This window comes from Pongo abelii, chromosome 1 (genome assembly GCF_028885655.2).
Source record: "Pongo abelii isolate AG06213 chromosome 1, NHGRI_mPonAbe1-v2.0_pri, whole genome shotgun sequence".
Taxonomy (NCBI): domain Eukaryota; kingdom Metazoa; phylum Chordata; class Mammalia; order Primates; family Hominidae; genus Pongo; species Pongo abelii.
Window position 1 is genome coordinate 75834689 of NC_071985.2, and position 16939 is coordinate 75851627.

At 41.0% G+C, this 16939-nt stretch overlaps 1 protein-coding gene across 12 annotated transcripts in view; it reads right to left on the reverse strand.

The window, feature by feature from the left end:
- Positions 1-14132, reverse strand: part of RABGAP1L (RAB GTPase activating protein 1 like) — an 857048-nt gene extending 842916 nt beyond the window's left edge. For 6 of the 12 annotated variants that reach the window (XM_024245486.3, XM_024245454.3, XM_054551649.2 and 3 more), the window contains exon 1: positions 13481-13608. The gene's annotated coding sequence lies outside the window, so the exon portion shown is untranslated. 12 annotated transcript variants of the gene reach the window in all.
- Positions 14133-16939: the final 2807 nt, after the last annotated feature.

Below are 16939 nucleotides of genomic sequence, written 5' to 3' on the forward strand. Positions count from 1 at the left end.
CCATTTCACCTACCCCATCCTCTAAAAAATCTTTTTAACAGCCGGGTGCGGTGGCTCACGCCTGTAATCCCAGCACTTTGGGAGGCTGAGGTGGGCAGATCACCTGAGGTCAAGAGTTTGAGACCAGCCTGACCAACATGGAGAAACCCCATCTCTACTAAAAATACAAAACTAGCCGGGCATGGTGGCGCACGCCTGTAATCCCAGCTACTCAGGAGGCTGAGGCAGGAGAATCACTGGAACCTGGGAGGCAGAGGTTACGGTGAACCGAGACCATGCCATTGCACTCCAGCCTGGGCAACAAGAGTGAGACTCCATCTTAAAAAAAAAAAAAAAAAAAAAAAACTTTTTAACTTGGAGGGGAAAAAGCAAAACACCATAGCTGCATCTTACTCAGATAATTATATATTTGTATTCAATCTAAGTGCAACTGACATTTAAAGAATGTTTGCTAAAATAGTTTAAAGAAGTAAACATTAATATCTATAATAAAACCTTAAAACCCCTAGAAGAAAACACAAGGGAAAAGCTCCCTGATATTGCTCGGCCTTGGCAACGATATTGGTGGATACTACACCAAAAGCTCAAACAACAAAAGCAAAAATAAATAAGTAGGACTACATCAAACTAAAAAGCTTCTCCAAAACAAACAACAAAAGGAAAAGGCAGCCTATGGACTGGGAGAAAATATTTGCAAACTATGTATCTGGTAAAGGGTTAATATCCAAAATACATAAGGAACTCTCACAACTCAACAGCAAAAAAACAAAACAAAACGAAATAACCCAATTAAAAAATGGGCAAAGAACCTAAAGAGACATTTTTCCAAAGAAGACATACAAAGGGCCAACAGGTATATGAAAAAGCACTGAAAACATCACTAATTATCAGGCAAAAGCAAATCAAAACCACAATGAGCTATCACCTCACACCTGTTTGGATGGCTATTATCAAAAAGACGAAAGCGTTGGCCAAAGTGTGGAGAAAAGGAAACCCTTGTACACTGTTGTTGAAAATGTAAATCGCTATACAGACATTATGGAAAATGGTATAGAAGTTCCTCAAAACATTAAAAATAGAACTGCCTATGATCCAGCAATCCCTCTGCTGGGTATATACCCAAAGAAACTGAAATCAGCACCTCATAGAGATATATGCCTTCACATATTCACTGCAGCATTATTCACAATAGCCTAGATTATGGAAACAACCTAAGTGTCTATCCTAAGATGAGCAGATAAAGAATTTGTGGCATATATATATATGTACACACAAGGGAATATTATTCAGCCTTAAAAAAAAAAAAAGGAGATACTGTCATTTGAAACAACATAGATGAACCTGGAGGACATTATGTTAAATGAAATAAGCCAGACACAAAAAAGAAAAACACCACATGATCTCACTTATATATGAAATCCTTTTTTTTACTTTTTATTTATTTATTTATTTTTTTTTTTAGATGGAGTCTCACTCTGTCGCCCAGGCTGGAGTGCAGTGGCATAATCTCAGCTCACTGCAACCTCCGCCTCCCGGGTTAAAACGATTCTGCTGCCTCAGCCTCTTAAATAGCTGGGATTACAGGCACATGCCACCATGCCTGGCTAATTTTTGTATTTTTAGTAGAGACGGGTTTTCACCATGTTGGTCAGGCTGGTCTCGAACTCCTGACCTCGTGATCTGCCTGCCTCGGCCTCCCAAAGTGCTGGGATTACAGGCATGAACCACCACACCCAGCGAAATCCCTTTTTTTTTTCTTAAGCTGAATACGCAGAAACAAGAGTATAGCCACAGTTACCAGGGGAAAGGAGGGGGACGAAATGGGAATAAGTAGGTCAAAGGATACAAACTCACAGTCATGTAGGATGAATAAGTCTAGAAAGCTAATGTATAGCATGAGGTCTATAATTATTAATATTGTATAGTATATATAAAATTTGCTAAGACAGATTTTAGATGCTTATACCACAATTTTAAAAATTATAGAAGGAGATGGATAGGTTAATTTGCTTAACTGTAGTAATCATTTCATGATTTTGTATCTGTATATCAAAACATACAAATCATTTCATGATTTTGTATCTGTATATGTTTTGCATATGTATAGCAAAACATCTTGTTGTATACCTTAAATATACACAATTTTAGAAAAGGACAAAGAAAGAATGGTGATTAGTGATGATCAAAGCTAAAATAAAATTAAAAAGCTCTTTTGGGCATATCTCGCTAATTTGAGGATATTCTAACAGAAAATAAGTAACCCATAACAAAGACTCATAGATTCTTGATGTTGGAAGGATCTTATAGGTCACCTGTTATTTACATATACTCCTCATTGCAGAAATAATTCAAGCTGCTAGAGATCATCTGATCCACTTTTTATAATACATCCCTACATTTCTGCCTTCCTCTACCTTTCACTCACAGATCCCTTGAACCCACACAAAGTATGTCTTTATAGATAACTTTTCAAATATTCATCTGTTCAACTTATTTTATAGCATTACTGATTAAAAACAAATATGTGTACAAGATTTCAAAGATTTCTTTGGTGTCTCAAATATTATCCAATAAAATGAATACACCAGAGACATCTGTGTGTTCTTTTGTACATCTTATCTTTTTTGATTCTCATAACCACCCTATGAAATGTGCAAAGCAAGTACCATCCCATTTAAAGATTGTCAATACAGAGTAGTAGCAGAGAGTCACTGTGAGACAGATTTAGAAGCAAGAGATAACTGCCTCTCACAAGCTACGTGATTTTTTTTTTTTTTTTTTTTTTTTTTTGAAACACAGTCTCACTCTGTCACCAGACTGGAGTGCAGTGGCGCAATCTCGGCTCACTGCAACCTCAGCCTCCTTGGTTCAAGCGATTCTCCTACCTCACTCCCGAGTAGCTGGGATTACATGCACATGCCACCACGCCTGGTTAATTTTTGTATTTTTAGTAGAGATGGGGTTTCACCATGTGGCCAGGATGGTCTCGATCTCCTGACCTCATGATCTGCCCGCCTCGGACTCCCAAAGTGCTGGGATTACAGGCATGAGCCACCGCGCCTGGCTTATGTGATCTTAGGTAAGTTACTGAAGCTCTCTAATCCTGCTTCCTCACCTGCAAACTGGAGATGGTATTATAATCATTCCTACCTCATATGGTTACTGTGAAGATTAGCTAGATAATGTACATTTTCTTATGTAATAACTACCCCATGTAAACACTCAATATTAGCTCATGGTTAGTGTGCAAAGAGGAGAAAAAAGTTGTGTCTAAATCACTTATTCTCTCTGAATTTCACAGCAGCACTAGATCAAGAATTAAGGTCCTATGTGTTCTATCTACACTGTCTCCCACAAAACCAAAAATGTTTATAGTTACTTGCATTTTAACTATTTTTTTCCACCCTTGGATAACTGATAAAAATGTCTAAAAGCTACTATTATCCTCCTCTAAGTTGAATTTTCAAAAGTTGAAAAATTGTGCAGGGTTTAGTGGCTCACATCTGTAATCCCAATGCTTTGGAAGGGCTGAGGCAGGAGGATTGCTTAAACCCAGGAGTCTGAGACCAGCCTGGGCAACACAGGGAGACTCCCATTTAAAAAATTAGCAGAGTGTGGTGGTGCAGTCCTATAGTCCCACCAGCTACTCCTGAGACGAAGGTTGGAGAATCGCTTTGAGCCCAGGAGTTCAAGGCTGCAATGAGCTATGACCGTGCCACTGCACTCCAGCCTGGGCAACAGACAGATACCCTGTCTCCAAAACATGAAAAAAAAGAAAAATTATTAAAGGTCTGTCTTTAGAAAAGTAAATACTTGGTGGAACATAATGAAGTTAGCATGCAACACAATGAAATTTATATTCAAAATAGGAAGTATTAGATTAACTATAAACTGGTTTCTCTTTCCTACTATTACTAGATTATCTTTTAAAAAAACTTTATCTGGGTCAGGCACGGTCACTCACGCCTGTAATCCCAGCACTTTGGGAGGCCAAGGCTGGCAGATCACGAGTTCAGGAGTTTGAGACCAGCCTGGCCAACATAGTGAAAATACTACTAAAAATACAACAATTAACCAGGCATAATGGCACATGCCTGTGGTCCCAGCTACTCAGAAGGCTGAGGCAGGAGAATTGCTTGAATCCGGGAGGCAGAGGTCAGAGGCTGCAGTGAGCCGAGATCATGCCACCGCACTCCAGCCTGGGTGACAGAGCAAGACTCCGTGTCAAAAACAAAAAACAAAAAAAAAAACCTTTATATTTTCAAATGGTAGGAATGGCTAATTTATTGTGTGTGATACCAACTGCAACAGGAGAAACCTGTTTCATCTATCAAAGCTATTGATAATGTTGACAAGAACTATAAAATGCATGTCAGGATGTTTTTTAACTTAAGAGGCCTACATTATCATATGTAAAATAACTCAGAAACAGAAAGTCAAATGCCACATGTTCTCACTTACATGTGACAGCTAAACAATGGGTACACAAGGACATACAGAACGGTGGATATTCGGGTGATGGGTATACTAAAAGCCCAGACTTCACCACATCTATACATGTAAGAATCTATACATGTAAGAAATCTGCACTTGTACCCCATAAATATTTTTTTAACTTTTAATTTTTTAAACTTAAGAGGCCTAGCCTCAGTGAAAATTTAAGCTGCATAATTCATGCTGAAAAATTTTGTATGTTCATTAGTGTTGGCAAAAAGGTCATCCTAGGATTTGAATAACAGTAATATTTAATTTCATCTTCCCATTAACTTTGCCAGGAATCTTACACTAGTGTTAAGGTAACTTCTAGAATATGGAAGGAAAAAAGGAATGGAGAGAAGAAGACATTAACTGAATTACCATTCAATACCAACTTGATAATGCAACTTGGTAACAGATCTTTGCACAGACAACAGCAAATCAAAACATTAGTCCAAATATGACCACTGACTGCAGGGCAAATATGACAGATTTAAAATGAAAGAATACAGTTCATGAGATTTTAAAAAAATGGAAAAAAGCAATAATAAATGAATGAGGTCTGGTGATAAAACAGCTGCTGAATAACAAAATTATTCTAAAACAACATCAGAAACCCTACTGTCTGCCAATATATACATAACCTCCCTTCAATGGTTGATTTTTCACTAAAGTAGTACACTCTATTCAATTTCTTTTTTTTTTTTTTTGAGACCGAGTCTCACTCTGTAGCTCAGGCTGGAGTGCAGTGGCACGATCTCAGCTCACTGCAACCTCCATCTCCCAGGTTCAAGGGATTCTTGTGCCTCAGCCTCCCAAGTAGCTGGGACTACAGACACGCACCACCACATTCAGCTAATTTTTGTATTTTTAGCAGAGGCGGGGTTTCACCATCTTGGCCAGGCTAGGCTCAAACTCCTAGCCTCAAGCGATCTGCCTGCCTTGACCTCCTAAAGTGCTGGGATTACAGGTGTGGGCCACCACCCCCGGCCATCAATGTATGCAAGATAAATTGACTACAGAAAAATAAACTATTAAAAGAAACATCTAATAACCATTCTAACAACTATGCCTTTATACAATGCTCTCAGCAAAAGGCCTCACAATGACAATTACAACATCTTGAAGCACAGAGAACACTCCATATAGTTTATAAAAAAAACTAGTGATATGTGTCTCTTAAATCTTCGTAACTCAAAACCACAGGTTTGTATTTTTTCTAAAAATAATATTTATTTGCATCACTTGTAGTAGAAGTCTGATTCTTAAAGTCTTATAATTTTGCTTACTGCTAATAATGAGGACGGTAAATGGGTGTATGTGCGGGGTAAAGGAGGAGTTGAGAAATTCCTCACTGGTATATGAATGAATTCCATACTTGCCTTTTAAAATGTGCTCCTTTCTTGAAATTGGGCATACAAAAACTCCCTTTGGGTTTGCATTACTTTCATATTTGTGAATACTTCACATGGTAATCTTCAAAGAGCTAGAACACTTGTTTTCAGTCATTTGCCAGGTGGGTGTATTTTCACCACAAATTCCAAGAACTAATTATATGTAAATATATATGTATGTATGTCTACACATACATATACACACACTATGTGTATGTGTGTATATCTTTACAAATGTTTACATAATTTAATTAAGGGCACCATCATCATACTTTTTACCACACACACAAAAAAAAATGGTGGCAGAAAATCTGGAAAGATTCTAATAACCTCAATTCGTGAAAACTAACATGCCTCAAAAAAGAGGGGGAAAAACTTTAAAAAAAACACTGTGCTGACATGATTAGCTTTATCATTTAACTGGTGTGAGGCATCTGGGCCATGCCGTATTTGAACTCTTATCGTGGTGTTTGGGGTGTGCTATATTGTGGAACAGTTCTTATGAAACTGCTGACATCTTCTAAAATGATAGGACAACAACATTTACATATTAGGAGCTTACATAACTGAAGAAAATCGTATGACAATGACACAATTCATATTTATTTTAGAACCAAGGCTCATCTCAAAAACTCTTTATCAACTATCCAGAAGTAGCCCAGCTTTTTACCAACCAAGTAGTTATTTACTATAGCAACTTCTTTACCAACATTTCCAAAATTTTCCACACACTTCCATGATGAGCTTATTAAGCAGTCTCTGTATGTGTTGTTACCTGGGCAACACTCGAAGAAGGTTTTTACCTTTACAGAACGGATGGGTCAAAGAGAAGCAAGGTTTCTTCAAATCGACTGTACACTATTTAATTAGAAGCAGTAAGTGTGAAATCATCAGCAGACAGAAAAGCTTGAGAACTACCACCAATACTTCAATTTGATTAACAGACACAATTTACTGGCATTTATACCTTCATTTCTAGCCACCCAATTCCCCTGTGAAACAAGGCAAGTTCCATCCAAGACTTCAAAACACCTTCAGTCATTCAGGCTGTCAAAGACATAAATGCTGAAATCTAAGAAAATTCTTGGAATAAAGAAGCCATCAATCCATTACAAGTGGATTTTGTATAAAATACCCTGCTTTGCTGTCCTAAATTCTAAAAGCTACTCAGCTTAGCTGCAGATCTGTATAAACTACCCTTCTGCCTCAACTAAACTTGCCTCCAAAAATTAAGATCCAGTCATTTAGAAATCACATTTTAGAAGGCCCTTGTAAAGACTTTCAAAACTGCTTCCTGTTCTACTACAGCCAATTTGATGCTATTTAATGAAAAAAAAAAAAAAAAAACACTGTCTCTCCTTACAAATAAAATATTTTTCACTTTCCATCGCTTTTAGGATTGGTAAACTCAAGGCTGCTTCTGTAATACTAACAATTTTTCCCTTCAGCTTCTACTCTAAGGATACTTATGTGCTCTCTGGATCATATTTTAATCACAATATATAAATCTTGTTTAATGTTAAGAAGTACTAGATTACTCCAGAGTCAAAAATGAAAGATAAACCGAAAAGCAGAAAGGAAAACTGGCATTCTAGGCTCTTAACCATCTGGTGCTGACTGACTCTTTCTTGCCTAGCTCTTTCACTACTCATTTTTCCCTGTCTATGCTTGTATGCCTTTGATCACCCTGGCCCCTGGCCCAGAAAGGCCTTTCTCTCATACTAGTTGTCCTATTTCCACATGTCCAAATCCTACCCATTCTTCAAAGCATAGTTCAGGGGCCGGGCATGGTGGCTCACAACTGTAATCCCAGCACTTTGGGAGGCCGAGGCAGGAGGATAGCTTCAGTCCAGAAGTTCAAGAACAGCCTGGGCAACATAATGAGACCCCGTCACTACAAATCATGAAAAATTAGCCAAGCATGTTGGTGTGTGCCTATATAGTCCCAGCCACTTGGGGGCTGAGGCAGAAGAACTGTTAGAGGCCAGGAAATCAAGGATGCAGTGAGCTGTGATGGCACCACAGCACTCAATTTGAGTAACAGGAGTGAGATGCTGTCTCCAAAAAAAAAAAAAAAAAAAAACATAGTTCAAATGTCACCTCTTCTTTTATCCTTAAAACTAAAAGTAGGCCAGGCACGGTGGCTCACGCATGTAATCCCAGCACTTTGGGAGGCCGAGGTGGATGGATCACCTAAGGTCAGAAGTTCAAAACCAGCCGGGCCAACATGGCGAAACCCCATCTGTACTAAAAATACAAAAATTAGCCGGGTGTGGCAGTGGGCGCCTGTAATCCCAGCTACTCAGGGAGGCTGACGCAGGAAAATCACTTTAACCCGGGAGGTGGAGGCTGCAGTGAGCCGAGATTGTACCACTGTACTCCAGCCTGGGTCAAAAACAAAAAACAAAAAAAACTAAAAGTAATCTCTCCCTCCTCTCTAAACTCATATAGTTCCTTATCTTTATCTTTTTACCACCCATTACTTTCTGCCTTTCATTATCACTGTTGTTTCCATATTTAATCCCCCACCTAAGCATAAAGTCCTCAGGGTCAAGGTCCATCTTTATTCAAACTGATTAACACAATCCCTTATACATACTAAGAGAGGTTAGGAAAGAAGCCCACCAGAAATAACTCCAGATTGAGTCCAGAGCCCAGGGTTTGCTAATAACTCACTATCTGACCTTGGACTTGAGGCTTTTAGTATGTTCCTTCACTTACAAAGTTAAGAGGGTAGGCTAAACTAGTTGCATTTGTTGTTAACTGTAGGCTGTAATCCATTTGCTGGGTGTAAAATTAATTTGGAAGTCAAAACCCAGCATTTTTAAAATGAAATAACAGAATATATCAATGTGTGTTATAAGCAGTGGTGTGCTATAAATGTTTAACAACTACCTATGAGGAGGGAAGCCCTGAGAATACCATTTGCTGAATTTCCTGGTGTAAATATTCCCACCATGACCAATTTTGAGCTACCAACATGATGACACTGGACATAGAGCTAGATAGGAAGAGATATGCACAACTGGTCTTGCAAGCCATTATAGCTAACTCAGCAGGGCCCTGAAAAGATAAATATTATTTCACCAAACTTTCAACTTTGTGTGTGTGTGCGCTTGCTGAATCAAGAAGTAAAATGTATTTTTTATTGTGGGTCACAGTCAAAAGAGTTTAATAAATGTTTGGGTAAACAATCTCCTGGTGTCCTTCATGTATACTACATAATTTGATAAATCTTACTCTTGGTTACAGATGTCTCTCCACCACAATTCATATTTTTCTTCAAAAATGGGAGTAACAAACTGATATCATCAGAAGGCAAATTACACAGAGCAGGAATTTGGTTTATGGAATATCAGCCAAGTGCCAAGGTTTTTAGCATTTGTTCAGCCCTACATACCTGAAGGATATAACACACTCCTACTATCAATGGCTCACTTAGCAATGGGTTGGGGGGCAGATAGAGGGTAAGAGGAGGAAATCCATAGTATAAAAAAAAATCCAGATAATTCTAGTATTTGTGCTCATGTTCCCACCCCACTGAATACCCAGATACATAGAAAATTAGAGCAGTAAAAAGTAAATGTTCAATGCCTGATGTTTCCCAATCAAATTCCCTTGCATCCCTCAATGAGACCTCCATTACTAAGAATCCCCTACTGGAACTAAGCTTTTACCATGGACTAGGGATGCATAGTTCTTGCTGAATTTAGAACAGGCAACAAGGAAAATAACACAGCAAACATTTGTTAGGCTTCATATTCTGGGAAAATCAGGCTTTTATTAAAAAAAAAAAAACTGTCTTATTTTCCTCTTATTTAAGCTTACTAAACTGGGTGAGAATTTTCTTAAATATATTTTTGGCTGTACTATGTCTATCACAACACAGCCTGTAACCAGATTTTTCATGAGTATTTATAAAGAATTGTGTTGTTGTTGGTTTTTTTTTTTTTTTAAGCCCAACAGCACTGGCAAATGTTTTCTATTTTAAAAGCTATTTAGAAAATAAGAAGGCTCAGAATTTCAAGTATACTAATAATCTTAGCCCAAATCTAACTCTAAATCAACTGAATATATGCCTAGAACTTTCCCAGGAAAATCCCCAAAAAGTACACCAAAAAACACCAAAAGATAACAAAAAAGAGGTTAGCATGCGCATAAACTTGCTATACTCAATTATGCCACCCTATCTGTTGAATAAGAGCAATATGGGAAGTAAACGAAGTATAAAAAGATGATGTTCAGAGATACAAGCTCTTCTTAATTCATTAACTCTTCCTTATTAGGGTCCACTGATGTTCACATACTTACACCCAATTCAAATACTGACTATAAAGTCAAAATTATTTCCCATTCTGAAAGTCTAGGAGTCAAACAATGTCTTTCTCTATAATATCAACATTAAAACTCTCCTTTAAAAATGAGTATGTTTTACCATAACTCAGGCTCAAGTCTGTACTTTCTCGGCCTCCACTGTTTGTAATGGCAAAATGCTCATCAGATCATCTCCACAAGAAACCCCTGAGCCATCTTTGAAATACCAGCACCTGGAATAGCCTTGGGCTGCTGGTCATCCTCAGACTCAATGGCTGACCCATTTATATAAGTCAAGAGTTATAAAAATATAGAACTCATTAAAATTAAGACATAAGCAAGCTCTGTGCCTGGGAATCCCATAGGCTTACAGCAACAACTTCATTCTCCAAACCCCCTCTAACCAGTCATAATGATCCATACCCCACTTGAAGACAATGGTAGGTTGGAATGCAGGCCCAGTTCTACACCTTCAATATAGGAAATTTTTGCTACTTAGCTACTACTCTTTTCAAAGTCAGTCTCTTGAAGCCTAGCTATCTCCCACACATATTTTTACTTGGCACAACAAAATTCCTTCTTTTGATTACTCCAAAAGAATGGATAAAAGGACTTTCTGCTTCAATGCTGTATCATCTGAGAGTTCAAATAAATATACAATGGCTGAGCAAATTCAAGTTTGGGTTAAGGCAAAGAAAAAAAATCAAGTTTTTTAAAAGTCACAAATTTAGAACTGGTGAGCTGATCACATGAAAACTCCTGTTTCACATGCCTAATAAAATTCTTTCATTCAAAGGAAAAAAAAATCATAACTACCAGCGTAAAAAGAAAACATCTAAATCATGAAACAATTATCAAAGAAACAAAAATTCTCAGAACATCACAACTGTAATATATAGAAATTCCCAACAAATAACTCAGGTGGAAAAAAAAAAAAATGGGACAAGCATGGTTGGCTCAGGACTGTAATCCCAGCACTTCGGGAGGCCGAGGCGCAAGGACTGCCTGAGGCCAGGAGTTGGAGACTAGCCTGAGCAACATGGTGAGACCCTTGACTCTACAAAAATAAAACAAAAATCAGCCAGGTTTGGTGGCATGTGCCTACTCAGGAGGCTGAGGTGGGAGGATCTCTTGAGACCAGAACTTCGTGGCTGCAGTGAGCTAGGACTGAGCCACTGCACTCCAGCCTGGGCGCCAGAGCGAGACCTTGTCTCTTTAAAACAAACAAACAAACAAACTTCATATATTTACAGTCACACTTTTTTAGGTTGGTTTGTATATTCACCATATGCCCCAATAGTACTGAGACTTACTAACTTGTTTCCAGCTTTCTAGAGGACAATGTAGATTATATAATATGTTCACATATAAGCTCTACCCTATTTCATCTACTTCTCCCCATATGACTTAATAATACACATCAGAGGCCGGGAGCGGTGGCTAACGCCTGTAATCCCAGCACTTTGGGAGGCTGAGGCGGGCAGATCACCCGAGGTCAGCAGTTCCACCAGCCTGACCAACATGCAGAAACCCCGTCTCTACTAAAAATACAAAATTAGCCAGGCGTGGTGGCGCATGCCTGTAGTCCCAGCTACACAGAAAGCTGAGGCAGAAGAATCGCTTGAACCCGGGAGGCGGAGGTTGCGGTGAGCCGAGATCGCGCTGTTGCACTCCAGCCTGGGCATGAAGAGCGAAACTCCGTCTCAAAAATAATAATAATAATAATAATAATACACATCAGAGCAAATGTAGGCTACATAATATGTTAAAATATAAACTCTGCCCTGCTTTATCTACTTCTCTCCAAATGAATAATACATAATATCAGCGCATTTATTGAACTGATTTAGTATAGACACCAGACTAACTCAAAGTCTAGAGCTAACCCCTCAGGCAGGTGTACATTTAATACAATTTGATGATAATGTATACATAAAGTTCAACTAGTCTTTCTCCTTGGAAATCTCATTGTCAATTTCATAAGGGACGCTCTACTGAGAAAATGAATCACAGGCCAGTTTTCTAGCACTAGGAGCTTGTGAACCAGTATTTTCCATGAACAAAATCCACTTTCAATGTGATCACAACAAGCAAACTTCACATCCGTATCTTCTGACATCGTAACTAATGGATATTCTACGGAAGATGCCAAATATAAACACTACTGTAAGAAAAGTCAGAAGGTTTTCATGAAACGGTGTTTTCAGAATTTTAACAAGCAACTACTTACCTCCCACTATGCACGAGGAAATTTAAATGTATTAAAAATCCCTAAACCCCTCCAGTGCCAAAAATAAACGCCTTAAAATCATTTTCCAAACTGCGCTGAAATCTGTCAGGCAAGCAAAAGTTCTCCTTACCATTAGTGTAATAAGGCTGGCATTTCAGTTTACTTGCATGAAACCAATTTTGCAAGTGACCACCCAAGTTTTGGTACATATTCTAATATAACCCTATCTGAGAGATCCAAGGAACTGGACACACTGCCTAGTATCTGACACCCGTCAGTTCAGCTCCCATGCACCCGGCCACCTCCCGCTAGCCGGTGGCCTCTTTCCACATGCTGACGCACTGCCCAGCCCTGTACCGTTGGCGATCAGTGCAAAGTACTAGCCCAGTCTCAGAAACTTTGACTCAGTTATCAGGACACTGAGCACTCACAAGCTGGGTGGGGGTTGAGGGGGAGGTGTTTGTCATGGCTCAGGAGGTCAACTTTGAAGCGGGGCATTCCCTACAGGTAGGGATCAGCCCGGAACGCATCCCATCCCAAACTGCAAAACCACAAGCATCAACAGCAGGAGCCGAGCAAAGTGCTCGGCGGAGGAAGAGGAAGGGCGAGGGAGAGAAACGGTCGAGTACAGAAGCCTGCGTGTGGGTAAGAAAATACCCTAACCACTCGCCCACCGGACGCAGGGCGGCTGGGACTGCGAATCCAGCAGCAGCCACAGCGTAGCAGCGGACGGCAGCCGCCGAGGCAGCAATGTCAGGAGGGCACAGCTGGAGGAGGCGGCCGCCAAAGCCACTACCCCGCCCCCAGGTAAGGGCGCCGACCCCGCCCGCCCTAGCCGCGAGGAGCGGCCACCTGGGAGAACCGCGGCGTCCGGGAGGCGGCCGACAGTCCTGAACCCGCCCCGTACCCTCCTTACCGCGGTCCTCCCGCATCCTATTCCCGGGCTGGGGCCCCATCTCGACCCTCTCCAGACTCAGCCCGACGCCAACACACCCAGGCAGCCTCGGCCCGCGGATCCGGGCCGCCGGGCCGCCCTCGTGTCCCTAGGAGGCCGCCCTCGCCTCACCTCTTCACGTCTCCGCGGGCGCTGCCGAGACAACTCCTTCAGGCGCCCGCGTCCCACCCGCCACCTCGCGCTGTGAGGCCGGGCCGGTCCCGTTCGCTCTGCCACCGCTGGAGCCCGGGGAGGGCGGAGGGAGCTGAGAGGGGAGGGGAGAAGGGCCGCCAGGCAGGAAGAGGCGAGGGAGGGGGCGGGCCGAGAAGGAGGGGAGGAGGAGGAGGCGGCGGATCGGAAGCGCGCTCGTCCAGGCCCCTCTGCGCGGCGTGCGCGCTCTTGATGTCGGAGGCACCCACTCTGCCGGGCGGCGGCGGCGCACACGCGCGTGCACGTGGCTGCCTGGCCGCGGTTGCGCCGGGAGCGGAGGAGTGAGGTCCTGAAAGAACCAGAGCTGTTAGAGCGGCGACGCGTGAAAGGCGGGAGTACGGGCGTCGCTGGAGAACCTCCGCGGCGGAGGGGCCTGGGGGTGGGACCGCGCTTGCGAGACCGCCCTGACCGGGGTGCGTTCTGCTGGCGGTTGCTGAGTTCGAAGATTAACTCTGAATGTGGAGAGATTATTTTCTTCCTCGTAAACCTGGTTTACATATTTTCATTCTTAATGCTCAGTAATGTTAAGGAAAGTCACCTGAAAGAATACTAACTTTTTCACCAAGTACTCTTCTGCGCCTCTTTAAAGGTGTCTGTGTGCTTGTGAAGCGCTCCCTTGTTAGTTCCTTCTGTGAGACTCGGGGGAGACTGGAGAGGGAAATCACCTGCGGGAAATGAACAGGAAAGCAATAAGTAAGCACCATTGCGTATTATATGAAGAAAATGTGCCCTCATTTGCACCTTTTTATCCTTTGGGGTCAAAGATGTTGAAGTACAAACTAGGTAGAGGTAGAATAAACCAACGCTTTTTCGCTACGAAGACTGTACTGATCCTTGAATTGTGGACATCCTTCTAGATCCTGCAACCAGAAATGACCTGTAAATTTTCCGAATCTCCTTAGCACTTTGTTCTGTAGTTTTGTGGCACCCAACATGTCAGGCTTATCCAGGTTGCCCTGTAAAGCATTTTATCCCCCTAGACAACCGCTGTGAACCTGCATCATTCATTTGTATCTCACACTGTGCACCCTGCCTAACTCATAGGAAGCACTCAATGAATGTGATTGCATGGATAAGTGAATATAATGTCCAGTGATTGGAGCCATAGAATGACTTTAGTTTAAATATCTCCCTTCTATCCCACTTCAATTCCCCTGCCCTCATTTTCCCACCCATATCTAAAAGCTACTCTGAGAAACGTGACATTTGTCCAAAGGGCCCTCCCTCACAAATTCCTTCCCCCCACACCCCCGCTTTTCCTGATGTTAATGTCTATAGATGCTGAGACATATCAAGAGTGTTGTAACTATTTTTTTGTTTCCCCTACCTTCTGGGCTGCTTCCCTTATTAACTTCTGTATCTCAGGAGCCTACCTAGCCCTGGGCCTGACAATAAATGCTGAAAGTTTTTATTATATTTAATAAAGTTAGGGTTAGAATAACATAAATCATCTGTTGATTTCCTGAGATGTACAGGAACTATTAATAAATCTGCCAACAAGTAAGTACTAAGCCTCTACTAAATAAAGTACTAGTAAATTTACACTGCGCGCCATGAGGAAATCAACAGTTGACAAAGCCACAGTTTCTGCCTTCAGGTATCTTCTAACTGGAGTGAAGCTTTTTGACAAAAAAAGGACAATGGATGTGGTAATTATGGGCATTCAATAGGTAACTTAGCCAAAAAAGAATTTAAAAAAAAATGGCAAGTCCAAAACAAGTTTAGTGTTCCCCAAATTCAGTTCCATATGTCTTTGAAAGCAATAGTGGACACCACTGGCCACTTCGAGTTAATTCCTCTATTTAAATGGAGCATGCTATCTTCATGTGCCAGCTTGCTATAAGGAAAAGAAAAATCGTGTCCCATGGCCACATGTAACACCTCTCATCAACAGGGGTCATTCTTTAAAACTGAACTTTTCCTCACAGTACAACATAGATAAGAGACAAGTCATGAGAGAACCTAGATAAAAAGACAAGGTGATCTGGTGCAAACTCATCCTTACCACCAGAAAAACAATTCTAAGCACATGCCAAAAAATTGTTAACAGATCTTCAGTCTTTTACTCGAGAAACTAAAAGGAATAAAAAATTAATAACAAAGCATTCTTCATGTGGTATGTGCTGCTCACTTCTCTTTCCACTGTGGCTTCATTTGCATTAAGCGTATCCTAGCAGCCCTGGTCCATGAAACAACTGAAACTCTCACTTTGAGAGATGGTGTTATAAAATACTCCAGCATGATTCATAATATGACATACTGGTGCCCCAGGTACAAATCAAACCCACAAACATGTTTTGTTTGGCATACATGGTGCTTAAAAAAATATATATCCAAAGTTAAAAACCAGAAGATTATACATGCATTTTGGGCTTCTCTTTAAAAAGTGGAAGATTTGGTAACAGTGAGCTTACCTTATTACATGATAACAATCAGCTGCAGGACATGCATTCTCTCTTTTGCCAAAGTCTCTACCGTCTCTATTGTATCTTACAGTGTTGTTTCTCTCATTTATGTCTGCAACTCCTGGTTTAAAATGTAATATCAAAAACTGGAAACAGACCAGGTGCAGTGGTTCATGCCTGTAATCCCAGCACTTTGAGAGGCCAAGGCAGAATTGCTTGAGCCCAGGAGTTCAAGATTACCCTGGGCAACATAACAATACCCTGTCTCCACAAAAAAAGAAAAAAAAAATTAGAAACAAGTTAAACATTGAACAATAATGTAAGAGTTTAAACTGGTATCTAATGGTACAGAATATCATATTGATTTTACAGTTGGCATTATATTGATTGATTCCCCAGAATATATTTCCACCCCTCTGCAATTGCAAGACAGCCAAGGATCTGATTAGGCCCATCTCCCGCTCCAGGTGTGGACAGTGATTGTGATAATCAGCCTAATCCCATTCTCACTTGACCTGTCAGTATTCACTGATAGGCACTGACATGAGTCTAAATTGGTCCCAGTCATATGGAAGGCCATATCTTGTGTTTGTTGGGAAATGAAAAGTGCTCTTTTTCTTACTGTGGCTAGTGTGATGGGTAGATGTGAGTCCAGTAGTTACTGCAGCCACTTTGCTACCATGAGGAAGCCAGCCTGGGGATGAAGCTGACACATGATGGAAGCACTCAAACCCAGCTTGAAGCCTACCCCTTCCTCTGAGACAATAAATTTTCACAGCTTTTTTTTTTTTTTAAACAGTCTCACTCTGTTGCCCAGGCTGGAGTGCATTGGCGCCATCTCAGTTCACTACAACCCCTGCCTCCCGGATTCAAGCGATTCTCCTGTCTCAGCCTCCCGAGAAGCTGGGATTACAGGTGCCCACCACCACGCCCAGCTAATTTTTGTATTTTTAGTAGAGATGGGGTTTCACCATAT